Source organism: Phyllostomus discolor, chromosome 1 (genome assembly GCF_004126475.2).
Source record: "Phyllostomus discolor isolate MPI-MPIP mPhyDis1 chromosome 1, mPhyDis1.pri.v3, whole genome shotgun sequence".
NCBI lineage: Eukaryota > Metazoa > Chordata > Mammalia > Chiroptera > Phyllostomidae > Phyllostomus > Phyllostomus discolor.
This window is the reverse complement of record NC_040903.2, coordinates 194,854,498-194,882,169: the sequence shown is the minus strand read 5'-3', so window position 1 is coordinate 194,882,169 and position 27,672 is coordinate 194,854,498. Positions and strand designations below refer to the sequence as shown.

The 27,672-nt window shown below is 40.9% G+C and overlaps 1 protein-coding gene across 10 annotated transcripts in view; it reads right to left on the bottom strand.

Annotated features, from left to right (window-relative positions):
- The window catches only part of RGS6 (regulator of G protein signaling 6), a 499,587-nt gene that overhangs the window by 209,133 nt on the left and 262,782 nt on the right, over nucleotides 1-27,672 (bottom strand). The window lies entirely within an intron of this gene.

The following is a 27,672-nucleotide window of genomic DNA, read 5'->3' as shown; positions in this document are numbered from 1 at the left end:
GGTCCCAAAGAGCTTTTCTTTGTGTGGGTTACATCTTTACTGTATTGTGTTCAAATTAAAATTGGGGGGTGTAAACCTCAGGTACAAACTTGGAGTTATGAAATAAATACATAAATCCTCACCAATGCCATCAACAGGTTTTTGGGAACTGCAGCCTTAAGCGAAATAATGCATAATGGAGCCAGCTTTACCACAGGTGAACTGATATAAACAAGAGGTTCCTATGGCATGTTTGTCATCACAAAAGCATAACTAAACTTCTAAATAAAGACTTGAAACAGTTCTAATGTTAAACACTGAAGTTCATGTGACCCAGACATATATTTAAGAAAGATGAATAAAAACAAGTTAAGATCATTCTTTTTCAGCCCACGGATTTCAGTTCAGGGCTGCTGGTGGCCGGAGCCTCTCGCAGCAGCTGGGGCACAGGTGGGCACCTACCCTGGACAGGATGTCCTTCCATTGCTGGGCACATCACACACTCACCCACACCCACTCAGACTGGACACTGTAGACACATCAGTTCACCTGATGCACACAGATTTGGGTGGTTGGGAGGAAATCAACACTGAACAAAACAACGTTATTAGAGAATGTGCCATGAGCCATGGGGGTGTAATATACAGCATGGCGACTACAGTTAGTAGTCCTGCATTGCACATATAAACGTTGCTAAGAGAGTCCATCTTAAAGTCCTCATCACAAGAAAAATAATTGTCTATGTATGGGCATGGGAATTAACTAGACTTATTGTGGTGAGGATTTCACAATAGAGACAAATACTGAATCATTATGTTGTCCACCTGAAACTAATATGTCAATTATATCTCAATTAAAAATAAAGAAAATTTTGCCCTGGCTGGCATAGCTCAGTGGATTGAGCATTGGCTGAGGACCAAAGCATCGCAGGTTCGATTCCCAGTCAGGGCACATGCCTGGGTTGCAGGCCATGACCCCCAGCAACTGCACGTTGATGTTTCTCTCTCTCTCTTTCTCCCTCCCTTCTCTATCTAAAAATAAATAAATAAAATCTTTTAAAAAGTCAACAAACAGAACAATTATTTAAAAAAATAAAGAAAATTTTAAGAAAACAATAGTAAAATTTAAACAAGAGGACTTAAAAATACATTAATTTATTTAAAGTTCAACCCATTACGTGTTACCATAAACAGTATTTTTAGGACTAATAGAACATGTTTAGGACTACTAAGTATAGTTTTTGAAACAAAAAATTTAGTGAGAAGACTGGTACTGTTTTGCATTCTTTGCAAATCTCTTTACTAGCTGGATTGTCATATCTGCCTCCACACTTAATCTATCATGCTGTGGCATGGCATGTGGCACCTGGAAATCACCACTCTGCACTTGTGAGAGGGGCGTGAAAAAGGCAAATATGTCTGAATAATGTTATGAAAATCATCTGACCTCACGGGACCCCTGAAAATGTCTCTGGGACTCCTAGGGGTCCCTGGATCATACTTGGAGAACTGCTGGCTGAAGGCAAGGGATTGAAATAAAGAAGGCTTTCACTGACAGAGCTGAGAGTCTGCTAGTGTTTCTGCAATGAGCTCCTGTTCAGTGCCATGTAAGTGCCTATACTGGGGGTAAAACCAAGAATTCACCAGGGCTACTGATTCCCCTGTCCCTCCCTTCAGGTGACTTGAGAATGAATGTGTGGAGCAAGCCTTGGTTCCTCGAAGGTAAGTTAAAAGCTGTATTTGGTCACCCAGGTCAAAGTTTCAGAAAAGCTTGACTTAAAAGTTGGTCATGTAGAGTTTTGAGAGTGCAGTGAAGTTTTTAAGGGCAGAGGAGCTGCTCTGGAAGGATCTGAGCTGTCACTAGAGCACCCACCTCAATCAACAGATGCTTCCCTTAGGTGTGCTGCGGGGACACGGAAGAGGACATATGGGGCATGACGCAGGCTTTTGGGGCACTTACATTCTATTTCAGGAAAAAATCTTAGAAAGAAAGCTAAACTGGCAAACAACCACGTGCTACATCTTATGGGAAACTGTAACAGGTTAGAGGAATTTGAAGAAAGAAAGGAGGTAGAATAATCAGCAGTAAAGTTTTTCTAGGTGTTTCCAGAGGCATGGGAATCGGGGAGGAAGGACCAGGGAGAGAGTAGGGATGGGGCGGTGGTGATGAGGGCAGTGCGGCGCCTCACCCACTGCCTCTGTACAACCGGTTATCTTCAGAAATTGATTTTCCAATAAAACAGATAATAACAAAGGCCAGAAAAAATGAAAATATTAGAAAATTGTCTTCATTAAATGTTGTGTGTATATTTAGACAGTATCATATTTTGCCATTTTTCATGAGCACTCATGTTTTTGGCCCAAAGTTTCAGGAAGAATATCTCTTGTTTTAATTCAATTATTTATTTATTTACTTATAATATATAAATATATAAATGATATAATATATAAATATATTATATATAAATATATTATATATAAATATATTATATATAAATATAATTTAAATACTTGTTGGTTATATTATAAAGGAACTTGGCATTTATTTTTGAACATGTTATAAGAAACTTGACATAATAATTATGAAACACAAGAACAGATACAAGGTATTTCAGGTATTACCCATGTATAATGTGCATCTTATTTTTCCCTCCAAAATTTGGGCATAATAAGTGTGAATTATACCATAGCTACTGCAATACAAAAAGGAGGGGTAGTAATGGATTAATAATTTTTAGTTACATGGGAGTATTTCTTTTAGAGACACAAAAAAGAAGCACTTTGAAAGGAGTAAACTTCACAAGGTTCAGCAAAAGATTTCGCACGTAGAACTGTGGTAAGGTCGGCGCTGCTGCTCCTTTACCTTTAGAAGTTCTGTGTTATCCTTGTTTTGAGTTCACCCTTTAACCACAGGAATGTGTGGTGTCCCAGGGATTAGAGACGCAGACTGTGCTGGAAGCAAACTCACATCATTCCTTATAAAATTAAACTTTATATTAGCATTCTTCAGAGAGACAGACCTCATAGAAGATGACTGATGGTAGATTAATGGATTGATTGATTGATTGTAATATGGAGGCTGAGAAGTCCAACACTTGCTGTCTGCAAGCAGGAGACCCCGGAAAGCCAGTGGCATCATTCAGACCAAGCCTGAACACCTGAGAACCAGGGGGGCCAAAGGCACAAATCCTGGCTCCAGGGCAGAAGACGAGAGGCAGTGTCCCAGCTCAAACAGTGAGGCAGAAAAAAGGGGTGAATTTCTCCTTCCTCTGCCTTTTGTTTTATTGAGGCCCTCAGTGGGTTGGTTGATGCCTGCCCACACTAGGGAGGGTACGCTACTTTAGTGACTCCATGGATTCAAATACTAATCTCATTGAGAAACATTCTCACACAAACATACCCAGAAGTAATGTTTTATTTTTTAGTTTTTTAAATATTCTTTTTTAAAGATTTTATTTATTTATTTTTTAGAGAGGGAAGGAGGGAGAAAGGGAGAGAGAGAGAGAAACATCAATGTGCAGTTGCTGGGGGCCGTGGCCTGCAACCCAGGTATGTGCCCTGACTGGGAATTGAACCTGCGACACTTTGGTTCGCAGCCTGCACTCAATCCACTGAGCTACACCAGCCGGGCAGAAATAATGTTTGATCTGGGCACCCCATGGCCAGTAAGCAGGCACATAAAGTTAATCATCACACACTTAGTTGTGTATAGCTTAATCTATGTGTGTAGGGAGTCAAACGGTATAACTGGAAGTTCTACAAGTTAACTTCTAAGTAGAGTGAAATATTTCTTAAAGGATAAGTCATAATAAATGTGCTTTTTATTATTAATTATTATTATTATTGACTTAATCACTGCAGCAGCTGTTTAGAACTTAGGCCGACAAAAGAGCTTTCTAGGGAGGAGTATTATGTCACTGACATCACTTAGAAGTACTGGAATACGGTGGTAAAAAGCTGACGGACTTTTAGTTGTATTTGTTATTGTTTTAGAATTTTCCACAGGCAATGGCAAAGCACCCCTACTGCCTGTACCTGGGGCTGATGGTGTTGCTGGCCTCACCTTGGTTCACCACCACAGGCTGGGTCCCTGGAGGGAGGAGTAGGAGTGTGGGGTGCAGGGTGGGGGCAGCTGGCTCTAGGTCCCCCTCTAGCTCTCCCTTATCTTTTTCCCCTGCCGCTACTTTGTCGCTCTAATTGGCTTCCTGGTGTGAGGGAAGGAGCCAGTGGGGTGAGTGTTCTGGGCGAACTTCCCAGCGGAGCCCCAAGGGATGACTGACACCAAGAGCTCGAATACAGCCAGTCCCCGCGGAGACAGGGGAAGGTGGGAAGCTCAGGCTAAGGAATAGATTGGATTATAAAGCAGTGGGAGCTGGTACCCACCTGGTAACAGTTTTCACAGGAAGTAGTGTGTGTAGGTCGTTCACTTAGAGGGAGGGAGGGAGGGTTGACAGGAGGAAAGTAATGAAAGTCTGAAAAAGAACGCCTACAAAATTTAAAAAAAAGGTAACCAAATCATAAACAAAAGCATGAATGGGGGCTGGGGAGTCTCCTGCAGGTCTGGTCTTCCAGCTCTGCTGCAGTGCCCTGTGCTACAGACATCAGTCGTCAATATCTCTCAGGGAATAAATGGGGTCTTCGGAGTCTCAGGTTGGCTCCATATGTTTAGCTTTTCCTAGACTGTGTGGATTTTTCCAACCTGCTAAATATATCTGCTGTTTCTGTCTTCTAAATATAATTAGAGTCACTGATTCAAGCCAACAAAAATGTTGAGGAATAAAATTCAAAGTAAAGCTCTAACAAACCTTTGGAGAACAGCATTTCTGGTCTCTGCACTCCCAGACTGTTATTTCTCTAACAGAGTGAACTGCATTCCCCTTAGAGTTATCCCATAGCTCTAGAAACTTGAAAGCCACTTTGCCCTAGCCTGAATAACTGAATCGTGAAACATCAGATACCAGGGTTAGGAAGTTAGAGAAAAAAGGTGCTTTTCCTAGAGGAAATGTTTAAATACCTCCCCTCCCCAAACAAAAGGAGACAAGGTGGTTCACTCTAAACAATGCATTTAGCTTATGGTTGAAATGGAGAGTCTCCAACTCAAGTGATTAATTCATTTAGGACTTGGAAAAGGATCTGGGAAGTGGTGGAAGGTAATGAATATATGTGGCAAATTTGCAATGGAGAGCCCAAATGAATCACATTGTCATGGATAATGAGCCTTTGCTTTGAGGTATATAACCCATTTTTCTCACTTGTCATGCCTTTCAATGAAGTCTTGCACACTGCATTATCCACAAAGCTGCTAGGGGTGCTCCAGTCCAGGGCTGCTGCAAAGGTCAAGATTCAAGGAACTGAGATTGACTGGCTTGAATAATATCTGCAATAACAAACTATTTCCTAGGTAAATATCAAAACAAGGGGAAATTAATCTAATTTTCCATCCCTGGTATTTATGACTATTTATCCCAAATGATGTAATTCAAGTTTTAAGCACACTCCATGAATGCACCTTAAATAAATGAACTCCAGGTAATACTGTGTCTAGAGGTCTGTTAAAAATTCTTTGAAATGCAACAACTGCATACCCCAATACACTAGAGTCAATTTCTGTCTAATTTTCTTCTAAAAGGAGTTGTCAGTTCCAAGAAAATACATTAATATCTGTGATAAAAATTATCCTTGGGACCTTTTTGCTTTTCCTCTCTATCCTCTTATATCATCTCCCACTGGAAATTTTTACCTGTTAAAATGGCAGAAAACACCCTTCTACTAATCCACAGCATAATGCAATGATATATAAAAATCTATTTATCATTGAGCACATTTACTTGTGATATGAAAAAGATAGAAAGTGTGGGCGCCATAGGGTATGTGACAAAACAGCTATAACAGAGAAGGGTGACCTGGATTGTCAAGGAGATAGCAAGGCCAACCCCAATGGATTTCTGGTGGAAAAATGGCAGAGACCAGCTCGATCCAATGTGGAGACTAATATCACCTTACAGGAATCCGTAGCTTCACTATACACTCACTTGTAATACATTAGAATACTAAATGACCCACCTTGTGCCATCATGATCAGAAACGAAAAGCCCATATAAGGCCACAAAATGGCTGATGAGGCTCTCCTGAGAAGTCTCCACCCTTTTCCCTAAAAGATCTCGAATATTCCTCCCCCTCACTGAATGCCCTACCCCTAGGTTAAATGAGCCCCAATAAAAGGAGGAAAGCCCACTAGGGAGGGGCTGTTCTGTCTGTGGAGTAACCTTCTCTCTGTCCCACTGCTTCGCTACTCAACTGTCTTTCACGTTAAACTCTATGCTAGCTTGATTTTGCATCCTTTCCTGCACCAAATCAAGAACCCACAGTGGGTTACAGACCCTCAGGTCCCCAGGCTCCTGGAATGCTTGCACTCAGACTCCTAATGTTGGTATAAAGATTATTTTAAAGTGAAAACATTTGAGCTACAAAAGATGCAGAAAGAAATCCTATCTGACCTTCCCTTATCTGACTAAGGCAGAGCCTCCAGAAAACACAGCTGCCATTAACCTTTTTCTGAGGGGGTTTCCTGCAAATTCAGGGGCCAGACGGACTGATTGCTCACTTCCAATAGCATCAAAAATCCCAATAGGACCTTCCATATTTTCCCACTGAAGCCCTCACACACTTCATTCCCAATCCCCAGCCCTTTGTTAAGTTAGTCTACAAATCTTTATTTCTGGACACTCAGTGGGTTTTTCATTACTGTTCAGCATCCACATGCACGCATAAAGAACTTTGTCTTCTCTCCTGTTACTCTGTCTATTGTTAGTGACTTTGCAGGATGCCAACCACTGGACCCAATTTGGAGGAGGCAAGTTTTCCCTTCCAGAAAAAGCAAAATGAAGCTTTAAAAAGAAATAGATCATTACTATTGTTATTTCAGTCTATTTCATTCATCAAGTTTCTGAATTTAAAAACTATTAAGTTAACAGGTGAATACTATGATTAGATTATTAAATATACTAAGTGGTGTGGCTGCAGTGAGTCAGACACTCTGACATGCTTCTAGCGGACTGGAAATTCCTACAATTTCATGGAAAGCAATTTTTCAATATGTATCAAAGAGCCTTAACAATGTTCATGCCCTTAGGCATAAAAACTTCACTTCCAGGCATCTAAAGAGATAATTAGAGATATTCTCAAATATTTATTTAAAGAGCTACTCAACACAATATATTTTTATTTTTACAAGTACCAAAATTACAAGCAACTTAGATATTCAATAAAAGAGTTAAATAGAATGCTAGGGGGTAAAATAAAGTAAAAAAAAAGCCCGTGTAATCTAAATTATGCTTGATTTAGAAGGTCTGTCTGGAAAAATCCCAACCATTGTTAACATAAGAAGAATGGTTTGCACAACACCTAGTTAACCTGGAAGCCAAGGAGAGTGGATTGGAATGCATGTGCATGAACGATGATGATTTTACTGTACCAGTCAGTGGGGGTGGTAGATGCAGTGGAATAAGCATGTGTACGATGTGGCCATTGCATTCAAAATGACTGAGTGAATAGAGCATCGAATCTGCATCAACTTTTGTGTTAAGTGAATATTCCTCTGCAGAAACTATTCGGATGACTCAGAAGGCCACAGCTATGGGCAACGGACTGATTGGCAGCTTCATCACAACAGTGCACTTGCTAACGCATCATGTCTCATGCAAAGTTTTTTTTGGCAAAACATCAAGTCACCCAGGGACTCAGCCCCCCTATAGCCTAGATTCAGTTCCCCATGACTTCTGGCTTTTTCCAAAACTAAAATCACCTAAGAAGGAGAAGAGATTTCAGACCATCGATGAGATTCAGGAAAATTAGACAGGGCAGCTGATGGTGATTGGGAGAACTGTGTGAGGTCCCAAGGTGTCTATTTTGAAGGCGACTGAGGCATCAATACAATGTTTCTTAGTACCTTGTACCTCAATAAATGTCTCTATTTTTCATATTACATGGCTGGGTACCTTCTAGACAGACCTCATATATGCTTAGAAAGGAATCTAGAAAGAAAACCATTAAAATGCCAATAGTTGTTTTCTCTAACCTGGAGAAGATAGATGATTTTTTCTTCTCCTTAATGTGAGCAAAAACAAATAAACAAATGCAAACCCTATGAGCCCAGTTAGCAAACACTGCCTGGAGAGCTGGATCAAGGGACAGGAAAGGGTTTAAAGCTTTTTCAGAAATAAAAGCATAAGCACATAGTACTGTTAACTGGGTTGGCGGTGGGGGAATTCTTATCAATATACAAGTGGATTTGTTTATGTCCATACATGTCCAATGCCATTTGAGCTCCCATTGTATGCAAAATCCCACACTAAGATTTTCTTTTCCTTTTCTTGTAAATGCATAATTTCAATTGTTGGAATTTGCCACAAGTTATCACTGAATGGGCTAAACACTGAAGTACTAAACCACATGGTTAAATGTTATAGAAATTTCTGCTGCAAACCATAAAGAAATCACTTCACTAAGGAAAAAAATGCAATTAAAGGCTCAACTCTTAAGCCATCACACAATCTTTCAAATGTAGAGAGTGCTGGGGATAAAATCCCTAACCTCTTAGTACATGGATAAGGAAACTTAAATATTTATTATTTCTAATTTTAATAGACAACTTAAAAAATTCCCTGAGGAATGACCTACTGCTTTAAATTCATATTGACACAATTAATAACAACAGCAGAGCCAGAAACTAATAATAAGGCTGTAACTTAATTAACAGCAATAGTTATGAAACAAGTGGCGCTTTAATAGCCTGAAGAGTCTCCTGAAAGCGTCTGTCACTGCTCAGTTTCTGTGCTCTCTATCCAAATGAGAGTCACTTCCGATAGCCAAGAAGCATAATCAGGGCTGCATTTAAACATCAGACTTGCGTTTAAGAATCCCCTAGGAAGAAATTTCAATAAATCCTTCCCCTGGTTAACTCCCAGTTGGCTTGCCTCCTCACTGATTCGCTGTCAATGAGGGTGGGAGATGGTGAGGGAGACTGGCATCAGGGCCGGAGCTCTAATCACATTCCGTGTAGAGGCGGGAAATCACACATAAAGGATTCCCTCAATCTGAAAACTCAAAATTCCAGCAGAAATGCCAGGATCACAGAGACACTGTGGAGAGGAAGAATAAGGGGTGGGGGGCAGCGTGGATACATGGATTCTTCTACCTCCCCAACATAATCGGTGTTTTACATTGAAACACTTCAGCATCAACAGTGAGTGAGTTTTCTGTGTGTGTGTGGATTCATGCTAAGCCACCCCTCTGAGAGTTAACATGAAGTACCTTAAGCAGGAAGCTATAGACGGTGGTGCTCGCGAGCTTTCGAAAGGATCACAGTTGAAGTGCATGTTGCTAGAGGGGCTTTTATAAAAGCTTCAGACACCCCTCTCTGAATCAACACCAGAAAGTTCACTGATTAGCATGAAGGAATATTAGAGATCATTTTTCAGTGATGAAAGGAAGAATATAAGGGATGGGTGAATTGACCTGAAACCTCCAGGTTTGAATGAAAGGGCTGTCAGGCTTGGCCAGCCCCATGACCTGACACTTGTGGGGAGGCTGAGGTCTAGAGCTCCATCTGCCCCACTGTCCTGAGGAGGAAGCTGCTATCAGAGCCACGTGCCAACGGAGGCACTCACTGGAGCTCCTATAAAATGACAGCTGGGGGGCTCCTGGAGGTTACAGAACAGGTTGCCTGAGTGCTTTTGAATCTGCTTGATAATAAATGTTTCCGTGTTTGGTAGAATCAGGTCTGAGACTGGTTTGTATCGTCACACCCAGCTGGTGGAGAGATGGAGAGGAAGAAAGACTGAAGGTCCTCATGCCTGACTTCTCTCATCGGAGGTAAATGACAGCCACTGACAAGAACTGCCAGACTGGCTCAGGTCACTTCTCATCAACGCCCTCCAGAGACTCCCCCTACCCCTTCACACAGAGAAGGCCTAGCAGTGGGGAAACGAGGTGATGTAGAAGAGAAAAAGTCCTTAAATTCTGTAACCAGGAGCTTAAATTGCACTAACCATTAGTTTTCTGTTTTGCTCAAGTACAAACCAGCAACTATTAAAGGCCCTAACCATGGTGCAGAGCAGATGCTGAGGGGAAGAAAGGTAGCGTGTAAAGTGGAACACCTTCAGTCTGGCCCTGGGGTAGCCGTCAAAACAGCACTGGGCTAGGAAGACAGGAACCCTAGGTTCTAGTTTTCTCTGACACCTCAGGAGCAAGTGCCTTAACTTCTCAGCTGCCATTCTGTGGGCTGCCTTTGCCTCCTTGCCAGAGTTATGAAGCTCATGTGAGAACAGGTGAGGAAAAAAAGAGTCCATCATGTACACTGTAAAACCCAGGATGTCATGTATGTTCTGTACCAGGTCGATAAATGTTAATTATTCTGCAAAGACCGGGCGTGAAACTACATATTCCAGGGGTTTCAAAAGTAAGCAAAAAGCACAGATTTACAAAAAGATGTATACAATAATGTTTACAACAGCATTATTCATAAGATCTCCAATCTGGAAACAGCCCAGGTGGCCACTAAAGGGGGAATGGATAAACAAATTGTGGTACAGCCATACAAAAGAATATTCAGAACTAAAGAGGGTACTAATTACTGATACATAAAAAAAGATGAATCTCAAAAATATGCTGAAAGATTATACAAAATAGTATATACTATATTACTTATCCAAAATAATATATGTACTATTGACTTATAATTCTAGAACTGTATGACATTCTAAAAGGGGCTAACCAATCCATGAGAAAAATTCCGACTTTGGCTACCTTTGTGCAATCGGCATTACACAGGTGTATGCAATCAAAATTCAGTTGAAGAGAACATTTATAATTTGTGTATGTCATTGAATGCAACTTTTAAAAAATTATTTTATTGTTGTTCAATTACAGTTGTATTTTCTCCCCATCCCTCCCCCCAACCCCCTCCAAACCCACCTCCCTCCCTTGCTTCCACCCTCCCCCTTGGTTTTGTCCATGTGTCCTTTATAGCAGTTCCTGAAAACCCGTCTCCCCTCTGTCCCCTCCCCCGTCCCCTCTGGCTACTGTTAGATTATTCTTGTTTTCAATGACTCTGGTTATATTTCATTTGCTTTTTTCTTTTGTTGATTATGTTCCAGTTAAAGGTGAGATCATATGGTATTTGTCCCTTACCTGCCTGGCTTATTTCACTTAGCATAATGCTCTCTAGTTCCATCCATGCTGTCACAAAGGGTATAAGCTCCTTCTTCTCTCTGCTGTGTAGAATTCCAATGTGTAAATGTACCATAGTTTTTTGATCCACTCTTTTGCTAATGGGCATTTAGGTTGCTTCTAGCACTTGGCTATTGTAAATTGTGCTGCTGTGAACATTGGGGTATATAGGTTCTTTTGGATTGGTGTTTCAGGGCTCTTAGGGTATAATCCTAGCAGCAGAATTGCTGGATCAATGAATGTGAATTTAAAAAAAATATTTCATTTATTTATTTTTAGAGAGAGGGAAAGGGAGGGAGAAAGAGAGGGAGAGAAATATCAATGTGTGGTTGCCTCTTGCATCCCCCCAGCTGGGGACCTGGCCTACAGCCCAGGCATGTGCTCTGACCAGGTATCGAACTGGAAACCCTTTGGATTGCAGGCTGGTATTCAGTCCACTGAGCCACACCAGACAGGGTTGAATGTAAATTTTATCTAAAGAACCCCCATAAACAAATACTGAACTCTAGTTAATGATATGCATGCTGATGTGTTCAGTGATGAAGTATACTGATTTCTGCAACTTACTTTAAAGTGCATCAAAAGTAATGGAGAGAGGGAGGATAGATAGATAGATAGACTCTGATAGAGGAAACAGCAAGTCAGTAATTGTAAAATATAGGTGGCTGGTACATGAGTATGATTCCTTCAGATTTCTGTTTGTTTAAAAATTATCCTAATAAACTGATGGGAAGGTCCCTGATCACTCTCCCCTCCCTTTCATTTTGCCTAAGCAATTATAAAATATTAAGAAAATGAGAGTGCATAATAAACACAGCTGCTCTAAGAACACATTTTTTTCAATGCATCATGAAAATTGCATTGTCTATAAATCTTGCTTGCTTTCTTTAATTATTGAAGAATGCACAAACTCTCTGGCAGTAAGTAGCTCCATTTGATTTGGAACAAGATATTTTAATGGCATTTAAGAAGATTTAGAGAAAGTAATCCCACTTTGCAATATGATAAATACTGGACAATTTCTAGAGTTGATGTATCTCTGTATCCGATATGTATTCCATAAGCAATCCTGGACACGAGTTAAAATTTGGTGGATTAGTCACAGAATAAAATATGCAGAATATGCACATATATCCATCAACCAGCTGCTAACAACTAGCAAATTAGCAGAGTATATTGGAGCCATACAATCACATGCTGAGTTTAGGGTTATAAAAAGGCAACTCTGAGCCAATTTATTTTCTCTTCGATATTAATGCCTGACATACAGGGAGTGACTACCAAGTAAGCAGTGTCACCTTTGGAAGCAGCACTGTAGATGGAAATGCTTGAAATAAAAATGATAAAGGAAGTAGAAATTGTAAATTATTCATCTGGTTCCAGATATCATCTAAAAAGATATTATTATAAAAGTAGGGCAAATTGCTTCCTTCTTAGCATCAAAGTTTGTTTCAATCATGCCAGAGAAAGGCCTGCAACATCCTTGTGTCACAGTGTGTCACCAGTTCCAGTCCCCACCAGGTCAGGCTGGTTCTGTAAGATGCACCCTAGAACATGCCCTGGGTAGTCACCGATTTTCATTTTGGCTCTGATACTCACAGATTTCCCTCTCCTACATCACCTCACCAAACTGAGGTCGGGTGTGACACAGTGTCTTTAGGGCCAGACAGACCTGGGACGAGTGTCTGATCACTCATCCGTCCGACGTGTATTTATGCTGTCTGCCTGCACCTACACTGTGCCATGTACTGTGTGTCAGTCTTCCAAACACCCATTCACATCTGCTTATACAGCTTGGAATTTTGAGTCTACGCAGCTGGGACCCAGGCCTCGGGAAATGGTTCTCCCTCTGAGATGCAGTCATTGTGTGGGATTCTGTCAGGGGGTCAGCCTGTTTGCCTTCCTCCAAGTGCAAAATGGAATGACTGGGAAAATTAAAGGCAATGCATGCTAAGTGCTTATCAGAACATAGAGCACAGTAGGTGCTCTGGGGAAGATATAAGCCACAGAGCACGATAAGGATTTGGCTCTCATCCCATCTGGGCAGCAAACTTTGCTGTCAAGCACACCACAACAACAGCTCTCCATCCCTTTAAGCAGCCCTAGGCATGGCCTACCGCGCTTGAATGCGACGATGAGAATCTCCCTGAATCACAGACATTTGGAAAAGACTTCGAGTTGCTGTGTTCTTCCTACCAGCACCACAAAAAGCCATGGTCTTGGAGACAGGGCTTGCCCTTCAGAGTGCAGTTTTGCCGATGCTCATGTAGGATCATGGTACTGTCCCCGCCTCTAGCTTCCGGTTTGTCTCACAGAAGCTTGCGACCCTCTCCCTTACGGCCAACTGTGAAACCACAGAGGGAGGCACCATGCTGTCTCTACTCACTCGAAAGGTTAATATATAACCAGCTTTGCCAAACATGCACTAAAAAACATTTACTGAATATGGCACTATACGCATCGTGCTAATTGTAAGTATGCAAAGAGCCAACCCAGATCCTCTGGTGTGGATTTAAATTTAAGCAACATTTCATATTCAAAGGTTATGGAAGTTACTGATCTCAATTCATTTTTAATTCAATTTCCATATTTATAAATAGTTTCTAAAATCCTACAAACCTCGAGTTCCATAAACAATTTACTCACCTGCAACTTGCCTGTACTCTAACCTTATGGAGGTAAATACTAAGGCAGCATTTGATAGCCAGAGAATGACAGATGCTCAAGGCCAAGTGGAAAAATAAAGGTTATCTAGTTCAGCCCTCAAGAAATGTTTGAACCTCCTTCCTCTACATTCCTTCCAAGAAGCTGTCCACTTAATTGTTTATGATACCTTCAAGGATAGCAAACTCCCTTATTTGCAAATACAAGGGCAAAGATAATTGCATTGAAAATGCAGAGGTTCATGTATACCTGAAATTAATATAATAAAGTATATCAACTATAATTGAAATACAAATTTAAAAAAAAGAAGAAAATAAGAGGTCAGGATCCCAAAGTGTGATAGCATGAAGAATTTGACTCCTGTGAATAAAGACCCCTTTGGGCTGGTCCCACTATGCCAATTCCTCCTGGTTTGGATTGAAGCCTTCGAGCCCTCCTAGGCCACAGCCCATTCAATAGTTCAGCATCCTGAGGCCCCCCTGGGCAGCGTGCTCTTTAGTACCTGGTTGCTCCTCACAGCACCTCAGACCCTGCTCACTAGCACCACTCACAGATACTCATGTCGTGTCTGGTGCCCCAGGAAGGGTGTAGGCCGCACACACTACCAGCCTCAGTCTTACCAGGAGCTCTAAGTTGGTTGATGTCACTCTCTGGGGTCCTAAGCTCCTGTTCCAGTCCCCGTTCCTTCCAGTCCTCTCATTACTTCCTCCCTGTTGGATACTTTCCTTTACTGACCTCCCTCAGACACAATTATCCCCATTGTGCCTGCTGAAACTCTTGGTCCATGGTCAATAAAGTCCCCGGAATTCTTACCCCTTTCACAGGACAGTCCCTCCACCTCCGACCCCAACCTGGACCTGCCTCCTCCCTGAGGACATGACTTCTGTGCCAGACTTCTCAGGCGGAGAGTGCTCGTTCTCAACATGCCAGCTGATGCAGGGCCAGAGGCAGGACTGTTTTCTTGGTTCTTATGGGTTCTATTTTATGACCAACAGTCTTATAATCTATTTTAAAAGAAACCTAAAGAACAAAGAAAGAGAGTAAGTCATGTGGCTATTAGAAAGAGAACGTTCCAGAAAAAGAAAGTAGGGCATATAAAGGCCCTGTGGCAGAAGCCTCAAGAACCTACCTGACATCCAGCTAAACCCATTCTCTATAACTTCTGCAGCTGTCTTCTACCACCTTCTTCATCACACCCCTCTCTCATGTAGGACCTCAGAACCTGGATCACAGCCCTTCTCCCCACCTCTGTCTGTCCTGCCCCATATCCAAGTTCCGTGTCAGTGTAGAAGACCCTTCCAGAAATGCCATTCTAAGGTCCTGGATCACCTTGACCTTTGCCAGCAAGCACTTGGGTAATGCATCCCCATCACCATAGCTCGCCCCCATTAATGCCTAGTGTTGCTTTTAAGTCACAAATTCTTCTCGCCTCAATTATGGGAATAGCTTCCTAGCTGTTCTCCTTTTACCGTGCTCTCCTGTTGTCCGTTCCTCACATGACCTCCAAAGTGACCTTTATGAAAAGTAAGTCAGATCATGTCACTTCTCGGCTCAAAATTCTCCCTTGGCTTGCTGCCTTCATGGGTGTGAACTCCAGAGAATTTAGAATGCCCCGCCATACCCAACCTGACCTGCCCTCCTGCCACCTAACCTTCCTTTTTAAGCAGAAGAAACTATTTATTTATTTCAAAAGGTTTTGGGATTTGATATTTTTATCCCATAAAAAGAGTCAAAACAGAAAAAACAAAAAAATGAAGCAGATTTCAACCACAAGCTGACCCAGGGCAGTCAGTCACAGTGGTTACAGGAGGACTTTCTGGCCCACGGGGCTGTGGTCTTTACACAGCAGAGGTTGCCTAGACTTCCAGAGCAGCAGGGCAGGGGCACCTCCTCCTCCTGAGCGCGTGTCCCACGGCTCTGCTCCTCACTGCAGGAACAGTCTCCTGCCGCAGGGGCTTTGCACGTACCCCTTTCTAAACTTGGAAGGAACACTCTCTCCTTTTGTCCCTTCAGGTTCCTATTTACATGTCCCTTTATCACAAAGGCTTCCTGTACCTCTATCATCCCACCCCAACCAACCCTACCTGGCCCCATCATTCTCTATCGCCTAACCCTATTTTACTTTTTGTCTCAGCACTTTCACCACAAGACTGGTTGCTCTTCTGTTTACTGAAGTTGTTTGCTTATTAGCTGATGTCTCTTCCCACTAACAGGATGGAAGCCACACGAGGGCAGGCAGACTTTGCTCTGTTCACTGCAGTATCTCCAGCACCTAGAACAGTGCCTGGCTCATAAATGGACTTACTAAATAATCACCAGATGAACAAACAAATAAATAAACCCCAGTATACCACACTTGCCTCATTCTTTTGTTTTTAGTAAATCTACTCTTTGACGTTATGGAAACTGCCCTCGACAGTTAAGTGAAACCGCAACAATGACAATACTTTAAAACTGATGTAGTACTTACTTCAGGGCCCAATGTAAGTATTTTTCATGTGTCATTTATTTTAACTGATGAGGTTGATATTTACGTTATTGCCGCTCTGCAGTTGGGGAACTGACTTCTTAGTCCAGCCCCGACCCTGAGGGTCATCACTCAACAATTCTTTAACAGTGGCTTCCCCTCGCCTGCCCCTTAGCTTCCAGTGGCCTTGAAAGCACCCGCAATCTTGAATCAGTTTAACGGTTTACCTTCTCTGCTCCTATAGGCTGGATGCTTAGCTGTCCTGAACTGAAGAGGAAAAGAAATAGTCAAGCATCATGCTGATTGATCCACAGAGTTATGGTGTCGGTGACATGTGGTTTTGTATGTCAACTTGGCTAGGCTACAGTACCCTGCGAAGGTACTTTGTAGATGTGGTTAACACCTACAATCAGTTGACTTTAAGTACAGGAGATTATTCTCAATAATGATGTTGGGCCTCATCCAATCAGTAGAAAGGCCTTAAAAGCGAAACAGGCTTTGCCTGAAGAAGAAATTCTGGCTCAGGACTGTGGCATCTGCTCCCGTCTGAGGGTTTCCATCCTGCAGGCCTGCTCTGCAGATTTTGGAATTGCCAGCTTCACAACTGCACAAGCAAATTCCTTGAAATCAACCTCTCTCTCCATGTGTGTGTATATATACACACACATATGTATATGTATAGACTTATACATCCATTCTGCTGTGTGTCTACATGTACATGTATGCTGTTGGCTCTGTGTCTCTAGAGAACCCTGGCTGATATAGTCTCAGTCGCAGTTGGGTCTCCAGTACCTCTGAGCAGTTCTTTTCATTGTTCCTAATCAACTACACCCTTCATTCCTCAAAACCATCAACTAGCTCTGCATGCCCCCCACTCCACCCTACTCTCTTTTAGTAGGTGCCTTTGTTTTCTGTTTCATGAAGACAGTTAAAACTATTAGTGCTCTAAGTATTTGGGCTGCATGTTTAATAATACGGTAAAGAGCACTCTTTCAAATCCACCTTCACACATATCAGCCTGTCTCTGCTTGCAGTCACCGTTGCCTCTTTCTCTTGGCACTGACCACGATTCCCAGAATGGACAGCGATGGCACCACATGACACTCCCTCCTCACCACAGAAGATGGCTCATCCAAATGAACTCAAACGGACATCAGGTGTTCGACCCAGCCCAGCATTAGCCCTTCCTCTGGAATAATCACTTCTCCCTTTCTGTTTGTATCTATCAAGGATGCACACTTGATCATCCAGTCCCAGGACCAACAGATGATCAATAGCTCAGGTCAAATCATTTATAATATCCTATATGCCCATGGGATTGGCACTGGAGGTAAATGAGGCCAAACAGAACTCTTCCCCAGTCAAGTTCGTCTCATTCCTCATGCATCACTTTGATCTGTAAGGAAAGGACTCCAGACCCACCAACAGCCACGTAAATCACAACATGAAGAGCAAGAGGTCAACAGACAGGAAAGAGGGGAGAGTCTTGATCATATTACTTGAGCCCCAGGAATCTTGAAGGGGAGCTTTAGTTATCCCTGGACTTCCTGCTTCAGTGAGCTAATACACTGTGTATTTTAAGTCAATTTGATCTGTGTATCTGTCACTTGCACACCGAAGTCCTAACTACCATAGGAACAGATTTCCCAGAAATGAGGAACAAGGGCCGTAAGAGACTCTGTCAGTCATCTGGGCAGAGCCAGGGCCAGAATCAGTGTCCTAAACTGCCACATGTTTAACAATATGGGAAAGAGCGCTGCTGAGGCTACAGTCCCTATAAGCAGACACCTGAGGGTGAGTGACTCTGGTGTGGGTGCGGGCACCAGCTTGCAGGGACCAGCCCCAGGGACTGGAGGGACCAGAAAGATACTGGGTATCTGGTGACTACCAGGGGCATGATTTTGCTCATCGGGGTCAAGATCTGCTCCACCAGGAGAGCATGGGACAGGAAGGCATTGGATGGGGAGGGTTTGGGAGGTTAGGGAAGTATTTAAAAATCAGTAAAAAGCACACAAATATATGGATGTTTTTAACTCAAAAGTGTTCACATATGATAACATTGTTAGAGGGGCTTGTTTTACAAGATGTTAACATGGGGTTAAGGGTACGCCGATTTCTTTGTGTTAATATTTCCTACAAATGTACCTACATTTGGTACACTTCACATGGAAGGGGGGTTGCAGGCAAGGAGCAATTGTAGAAGAAGAAAAGTGGAAAAAGTAGATAAACACCTTAAATTTATATCCTAATTTAATGGTGCCAACAGCCATCAAGTTATCCTGGCTAGAATCTCCTATCTTTCTTGTCTTTTTTACTCTCTCTATCCCATCTCTTTGCTCGTCCCTAACCCTGTCAGTTCTACTGTGAGCACCTCTCTGAACTTAGCCCTATTATATTGCCACAGTTCAAGCTCATCTTCAATCACTCACATTGTTGCTAAAACTTCCTTGTTGCTCTCCCTACCTCTGACCTCACCTTGTTCTATTTCTGCTGAACACCAGAATCACCTTTTTCAAATACAAATTTTATCATGTCACTTCTCTGCTTAAAATCCTCCAATGGCTCCTTACTATCAAGAGGATGAAGAACACTTTTTTTCTGGTAATGTGGCAACCCACCTTTATATTTTTATAGTCATCCTTACAGTTACTTGAGATGTTCTTTCTTTCTGGTTCCCCTGGAGAAATCCTGCTCACTGAGCAAGACTCATTTCAAATGCCCCTTCCACTGTTCAGCTTTCTTGGTGCCTTCATACAAAATTAGGTGCCTCCTCTAATCCCAGGACATGTCTATCTTTATAACGACCAGCACATGAGTTGTTTCCCCTCCTCGCCAATGAGGTACTTGGAACACAGTAAGTGCTTGTGAAAAGTTTGTTGAATGGCTGGTGTTGGGAAGTGGCTCAAAGCCTTTAAGAACACTGTTACTCAAAATGCCAGGGGTTTGGCAAGCACCTTAATTTGCTCTTTTCTTTATCCTAATACTATGTAGTGAGATATTTTTCAAAATCTGCAAACATCTAATATTATGATGAAAATAAAGTGAGAAGATTCATAATTTTTTATCGTAAATCTTTTTTATGTCAGTGTGATTGATTACATGCATTCCAATATGAAGGCGCACACACACCTTCATATTGAAGTCACTTTATAAACACCACTGCAAGTATTAATCCCTTTGAAAGGAATGCTATATATTGGGTTGGCCAAAAAGTACAGTTTTTTCTGTAAAATAAAAACCACATTTTTCATTTTCACCATTAACTTTATTGGTTTGGATATTTTGCGTATGTTGGCTATCTCCTCCTACTGGCTTCTAGTGGGTAGAGGCCAGGGGTGCTGCTAAACATCTTCCAATGCATAAGACAGCCCCATAGCAAAGAATTATTTGGCCAAAATGTCAACAGTATCAAGAAACTCTGCAAACCACTTTTGATATGTTTGATCAGTCGCAGCACATTCTCCATGCACTGCAGAAATCCTTTTTGCATTTCAGTTGCATTTTTACCTTTCCTGAAAGCATAATATGTCAAAAATGTTGTGCATTTTCTTCTATCTTCAATATTAAAATGGCTGAGCAAAAATTCACCAATTTTGATAAGTTTTTTAAAGAATGCATGCTGATGCGACAGCTGTCGCAATACAATCTAACAAAATTGCTTTGGATGAAGTTAAAGACAACCAAATGCTACTAAGCCATCATATGGAGAAAACCAAATGAACTTTTTGGCTAACCCTATATCTAATGGAGAGCAATAGATGGAGGGCGTGTGTTTATTTGGTTGGTCTGACTTATTGGGTGTCCTCTCCAGCAGTGTTTCTCAGCCTTAAAAGAGTGCAAGAATCACCTGGGGGTGTTGCTAAGATGCAGACTCTGATTCAGGAGGAATGGGGTGGGACTCACTGTCCTCGTCTAACACGCTCTGAGGTGATGCTGATGCCTGTGGTCCATGGACTGCACTCTGAGTCCTGAGGCTCTACAGGGTTTCCATCAGAAAAGTGGTAGCTTTGAGCGGCCAAAGTGATGTGAAGCCATAGCTAATGGAAGAGTTTCCTTTTTCTATCAGAGATCCACATAGGCACCCAGTTATGTGTTGTAGTTTAGCTCATTAGAAGACGGAGGTCATATTCTTTTACTAGCACACTTTGATATGACATCTAAGTTCTAAAACTTTACCATCTGATATAGTATGCTGAATAAGAATATACCAATGAATATGTCCCCTTCTTTAAACATGCTGTTTTTGCAGGCCAATTTATAACTTGCTGTAGGAGCTGCTAAATGCCTAATTAAAAATGAATTCAGTGGCATTTTCAGTTTTTTTCCTTTGAAATTTCAGAGACTGAGGCTGATTACTTTCATGAAGCGGGGTAGACATTGGTTATAGATTTGGAGTGTTATTTGTTTTTTGCTTTCCAGAATAAAGTGAAAATTACATCTAAACACCTCTGACTCTGAGGAATTTGATTTTAAGCAAGAAAATTGGACTCTGCGAAGTCCTGGTTTCTTCAGAGACTTCAAGATGAACCATAACAGCAGCAAGAATCCCAAATGTTAATGGTTATAAGCACAGAAAGATATTAAAAAGCTCAATTGATGGAATGAGCCTAACCATCCATTAATGGGCCCTTAGTGAAACAAAATGTATACAGAATATTACAGAGTACCAGCTAGCAGTAAATATGATCAAATACATGTATTTATTGATATGGACAGATATTTAAGATACATTAAGTGAATGAATCAGATTTGATTACACTAAGTATAGTATAACCCTATTTTTGGAAAAAAGTATAGAATGCATGCTAGAGTAACACTTTCTAAAATAGTAGTATTAGGTGTTTGGAGCTGTGATATTATAGGAGATTTGATTTTTTTCCCCCAAAGTGAACAGTTTTTAAAACTCTAATTTATAATGGGCTCAGACTAAGCTGAGGGCCACTTCCACATACCCCTAGACTAAACTGAGGCTATAAAATGCTAAACATCATTCTTATTTATTGCAGCAAAATATAAATACAGAAGCTAAGCTTGGTCAGGAGCCTATTGTCATTAGTGGAGAGTCCTAGATGCATTCCCACTGCCTACAATTTTAGTTCTCTCCGGGACCTAATGACACAATACGGGGAAACCTGGGACTTGCCACCCGAGATAGGTAAGCTTCTAATATTCTTGTGGGGAAGCAAGTATTTTTGTGACAATTCTGATGGATTTGAAGGTCTGGGTCAAGGTCTTGAGCGATGCTGAATTCCTCAGGCTTGCTGTCATCCCTTTGCTCCACACAAGCCATGCCCTTTTCCTCCTTGCTGTGGCTGCGTGACAGGTGGAGCCTCTGAGTTTGTAGGGCAGCTGGTGGGTTATTAGTTAAGCTCACGACCAAGGTTATTAATCTGGCCTCCATGGATCAGAAGGGGGAAGGTCTATCCATCACTGCAGAAATTAAATGTAAAATTTTACACATTTATGTACATGCATTTGTGGAAATCACAATCCATGTTTTTCATCAAATTCCCAAACTGTAAAGTACTCTGAAAAAAACAACTGTGAATGACTGATGCACAACTTTTCAGAAGTAGAAAAATTTCAGCATATCCATGTTTCTTATAGGTATGATAAGAAAACACAGAAACTAATTTATGCATCAACTCAAATACACATAACTAAACAAGACCACACAGAGCAAGAAAATAAGGAAAACTCTAAATGACAAAAAAAAATCTACTCTCTTATAACTCGTTACAAATTTGACCCTTTAGTTCATCTCAGGCAATTAGGGCAAAATCCCAATAATAAACACAAATTGCAAGTTCCCCAATACTTTATTATAAAATGCTCTGATGTGGTGGTTCTCAAACTTGAGTGAGCCTCTGAAAAATGTGAAAGGCTTATTAACTAATCAGACTCCCGGGCCCTATCCTCAGCGTTCTGGAGTGTGGCCCAAGGGCTGACATTTTTACAAGCTTCCCCAATAACTGTGATGCAGGCGGTCTTCCCACCACATTTGGACTAAAACTGGCCTGATGTAAGTCACCCTTCTTTCCATTGCAAGAGCCCCTTCTGGGTGGATTGAAGCAATTACCACTTTCCTTTCAGACTCTGGGATTCTTGGCCTTCTAAACTGTCCTTTTCTATTTTGAGTCTGGGTGGTATCGCCTTGTCTCAGCTGTTCTAGTCAAACTTCCCAGGCCGTATCTGCATGAATGGCTTTTAAATGGGTCACCCCCCCACCCCACCCTCCAAACCACAACCAACATGTGTTCGAAGCATAGACACCACTTAACACACTCATTAGAACTTGAACACAAACATTTCTTCTTGTAACTGGCAGGGACTAGTGATTACAATGAATAAACACTTTAATTCAATATATTAGGAGTGACAACCAGAGATGTGATGAAGGCCCAGCCACTGCAACATCACAGCTTGGTTTTTAATCATTACAAGACTCTCTTTCAGAGAGCAAGTTTCCTGCAACATGTCAAAACAGAAAGCTAGATTTCTATGCTGTTCTGTCACTGCCTTCCATAATCAAAACTGGGAAGAATATCTTAGGGTTTTTTTTTAAATTATTTATTTATTTTTAGAGAGAGGGGAAGAGAAGGAGAAAGAGAGGGAGAAAAAAATCAACATGAGAGAGAAACATCGATCCATTGCCTCTCATATGCACACTGACCAGGGACCGAATCTGCAACATGGGCACGTGCCCTGACTGGGAATCGAACCAGCAACCTTTTGCTTTGTGGGACAATACCCAAGCAACTGAGCCACACTGGTTAGGGCTTTTTAAAAATTTAATTTCATTTTTTTGAGGGTATGTAAAATACCCTAGGCTGATCATTTGTTTCCCAAACTTATTGTGAGGCCTAATGAAAACATTTCATCAATAAACTTGAACTCTTGAAGGGAAAGTCTTTATAGAATTCTAAGGAGTTTAAATGAGCATGCAGTTGAACCTCATTAATTTGGATTCCACAAACACAAAATTTCTTATAATTTGTTTAAAAACGACAATAAAATTGGACCTTATGCTATGAAGGAAGGCCTTTTTAAGTAAATGAGATAAATAAAACTGCTCAGGAAATATTTAATCTTAATGATTTCTTAGTTTTGGAACTGACAGGAAACATAAGGATCATTCAAATGAGGTGATTTGTTTATAGTTGTTCCCGTAGTAAACAAAATGAGCACTTAGGGCTTCTCCTTTCAAATCCAGAGCTCCCTTTATCCTATTAATTATTATTGATATTATTAATCAGATGTCTATTTCATTACACTCAATAAATATTAGCCAGTTACCTACAGCCAAGATTTTTTGCTGGGGTGCTTGGTGACATAGGATTACAGAATCAATCTTTTTTTTCTTCAAAATCACCCTACATTTTTGTGGTTAGTATTATCCTGTTTTTTTTTTCTGTCACAGAACTCTTAACCTGAATTTCAGCTAATCAATGTGATTCTAACTTACAGTGATGAAGGTTCTAAAATGAAAATATACAAGTAAACTAGATCTGTCCTACCCTATACAGTATCTTGGGTTCTCCTGGGCATGAGGCAAATGTTAATGCCGAAATAGTTCATGTAGAAAACATAACACTCATGGCATCTGTAAGAGTCTAAAGACTTCAAGTAGATGTCAAGAAGTGCAGCAGAGGGAGATCCCCAGAAGGTAAGTCAGCTCGATGCCAGGAGGGCTTACAAGGTACCATTTATCTGGAAAAGTCCCTGGTACAGGATCTGACCCTCAGCCTCCCAGACTCAAGATGTGGTTTATTACAGGCAAACCAGACCCATATGTTGGAGATGGGAATGGAGGACTCACATTAACTAAGCTCAGAGACACTGATTCATGAAGCCGTGAATGAAAATGTACTAACTAAACTGGCAATCGGACCACAAGGCTCACATCGGTAGTGCCTATCACTCTGGTATAAATTACATGGGAAACAAATCTAAATAGCAGATTGCTCGGTGATCATGATAGCAAAATAGAGGAGTTAGTAATAAATTTTAATAGCATATCCACAATAGGTATGGAGTAGGAAGGTTACCTGCCCACTTCACATCCAAACCTCCCTTTCTTATTCCTGTGAGCACTTCTCCCCTGTGGAGCTGCAAACAAGAAGCAGGTTTAATGAAACTGGCCTCTGCCAATTACCACTCAGCATTTCTCTTGCCACAGTAATCCCATACAGGGTTAGTATGAGATCTAAATTGGCCCAATCAGTGGTATGAAGGCTTTTTTTAAAAAGGGGAAATAGATGCTTTCCATCTACCACATTACCTGTTCATGACTGTGTCTGGCTGAATGTAAGAGTAAATGCAACTATACAATGATTAAATGGATTCTACTCCCCCCCCTCCCAATTAAATAATAAGAAAAGTAGTAGGTGATCACTGTCATCTGTTCAGGGGCTTAAAAAGGTCAGATCTAAAGGTCAATTCCGCTGGCCTTTCCCTCCTGAACACAAAATGACTTTCACAGTTCCAGGAATGATGACCATGTCCAGGTAGTAAGAAGGAGGAAGGCACAAGAAAGAAGAGAAACACTTTGGAAAGCAAAATGTTGAAAGAAACAATCAGCAGGCTTACAGCGTGTCTCATTGGCTATGTCACATGGCCATCCCTAGATGCTAGAAGTTTGGTAAATGTAGTATTTCAGTTGAGTCATGGAAAAAAACCCAGGTGCTCCTGTTAAGAAGAAAATGAAGGTGTATAATAGATAACATTATGTGAATATTTGCAGATTTATATATAAATTGAAAGGATCATCCAATCTCTTTTGCCACGTAAAAAATTACAATAGCAGTAACAGTAATAAAATAAATATTTTTGCCAAGGTGAAACTTTACGATTAGCTCTCTGGGACATATTGGGACCTGACTTCAGATGAATGGAAGCAACGAGGAGGTCAGACAGCAGGTAATGAGGAATCAGCATCCTTTAAAAGCTAGACAAGGTCTTTAGGTATGAGTGAGCCATGAGTCATCTGCTTTCTCCTAAGAGTCTCCATTTCAATTTTTGGAGTCCCATTCTTTTTCTCTCAATGCCCGAGCTTTCACTTAAGGAACTTAGCAAGTCAGTGAATTCATTTTATATTATAATTAGACAAGCCACAGGATCAGAGCCTAGGTTTGATGTTCAGCTTCATCAACCTTGTGGCTACACAGGATAATATTCTTTTAGGCCAGTGATAGGAATTCTTGTTTTCTGGGCATAGATCAAGGCAAGAATTCAAAACATTGAGGCTGTTTCTTTTTTAAGCCCTGTAGCACAATTATATATATATTCACATATATATAATGGGTCTTTGGAAATATCATTGAACTGCTAGATTAAACCCATATATATATATATATATATATATATATATATATATGGTTGCACTGACTATATGTGTGTGTGTGTGTGTGTAGCCAGTGCAACCACATTAAAAAATATACTACACAGAAACAGCCACTTGAGCCCACCAAAGCCTTGCCTTCCACAGCCACACTCCACTCCACTCCAACTCACTCCAATTAAGCACAATGGGTAAGAAAATGTTTCACTCCACATGCTTCCAAACCCAACTAGGTCGAATAACTAATCTCGGGTTCCTATTTCCTTGACAGTCTGTTAGGTGCAAACATTTCCAGTACCAATTACTATTCTTAGTTGCAAAAAACAGATTCCATTTTAACCAGGCTGAGTGGAGAAAGAGCAATAAAGGCTATTAGGTAGCTCACAGAACCTCAGGGAAGGCCTGGGAAGCTGGCTTGGGTGCAGCAGATCCAGAAACAACCCCGACAGGAAAAATCACTCAACCACATCACCAACTTGCACTGATGCCTGTTATGTGACAGCAGTGCTATATGGTTCTGGATCCTGAAAGCGCAGTTGTGACCACCGCAGAAAAATGTTACATCGATGCAGAAATAGGTTCACCTCTGTGCATGAATGAGGAAGAACATGGCCCTCAGTGCTCTTGATAAGCACTCAAGAACATGAGTGAAGCCAACTTGAGATTAAAGCTGACACGGAAGATGGCAGAACAAATAGAAAGAAACTGGGTGTTTGGAAATATCATTGAACTGCTAGATTAAACCCACTTTCCAGTGAGGTGAGTGAATGAATTTGTCATTAGTTATGCCATTTGGCTGTCTAATTTTGCAATGTGGGGTCCTAATTGCTTTAAGAGATACACACAGATATACAATCGTATCTTTGGGGTAGGGTATTCCTTCCTTTGCACAGTGCTTGAACGAGTACTACCAACTTGCAGTTTATCAGGGTTCTAGGTTCTATTCCATGGGCTGGTTGCTTTAGTTAGCAACAGAGCAACTGTAAAATGTACATTTGGAAAAAAAAATAAGTAAACATAGACCCCATCTGACACCATACAAAAAAACATTCTAGAAAGATTCAAGGTTTAAATGAAAATTATACCACAAAAGTATCCAAATAAAAATTTGAAGTCTATGTAATCTTGGAGATATAGAAATAGGAGAACTTAAATCACAAAAGGGAGACATACGTGCTTAATTATTTGAAAATACAGCAAGATACTCAAATCTGAAATAACACAAGCAACAGAATGAGAAAATAGCTTTATAACAACTTGTATATGTAATTGTATATTTTAATATAAGATTCTACAAATTGATGAGAAAAAAAAATAAGCGACTTAGTAGACAAAAGGGCAAAGTATATGAACCGGTAAATGATCAAAGCCTGCACTCAAACATATGATAAATTCAAGACTATATGTTCAGTCTCACTAGCAGTTAGCAACAGAGAAGTATTTTTTACAAAAACTTCACAGATATTTGAAAAATGGTAGCAGTGATGATGAAGCACAATGAGCATGGCAGACGCACTGCTGGTGGGAACACAGTCCATGTTTATTATTCGTGGGTCCCATATTCACAGATGTACCTGCTCTGACCCAGAAATACCATCTCTGCAAATCTATGCCCCCGCCCCAAATAAAAGCATTCTTTGTAATGCAACAAAATAAAACACAACAATAATAGGGGCCTACCTGAATGTTCGTTCATGGGGAAATGCTTGAATACCTTGATATATCCTCTCTCGTACCATGGGAAATTATACAACAATTCAAAACAATTTATACATTTACACACACATGCACATTTCTTCAAGGCTCTTTTCAGCTTTCTGTCATAGTTCTCAACTCTTGTGCCAGTATTTAGCCTTAGATGGAGTTTACCATCTATTTTGCACTGCATTTCCAGGCAACCTGATGTGTGTATGTATGTATCTCTATGTATATACATACATCTTACATATATGTTTTTAAGTCTGGAGGGTTTTCTATTATGATCGGAAAATAAT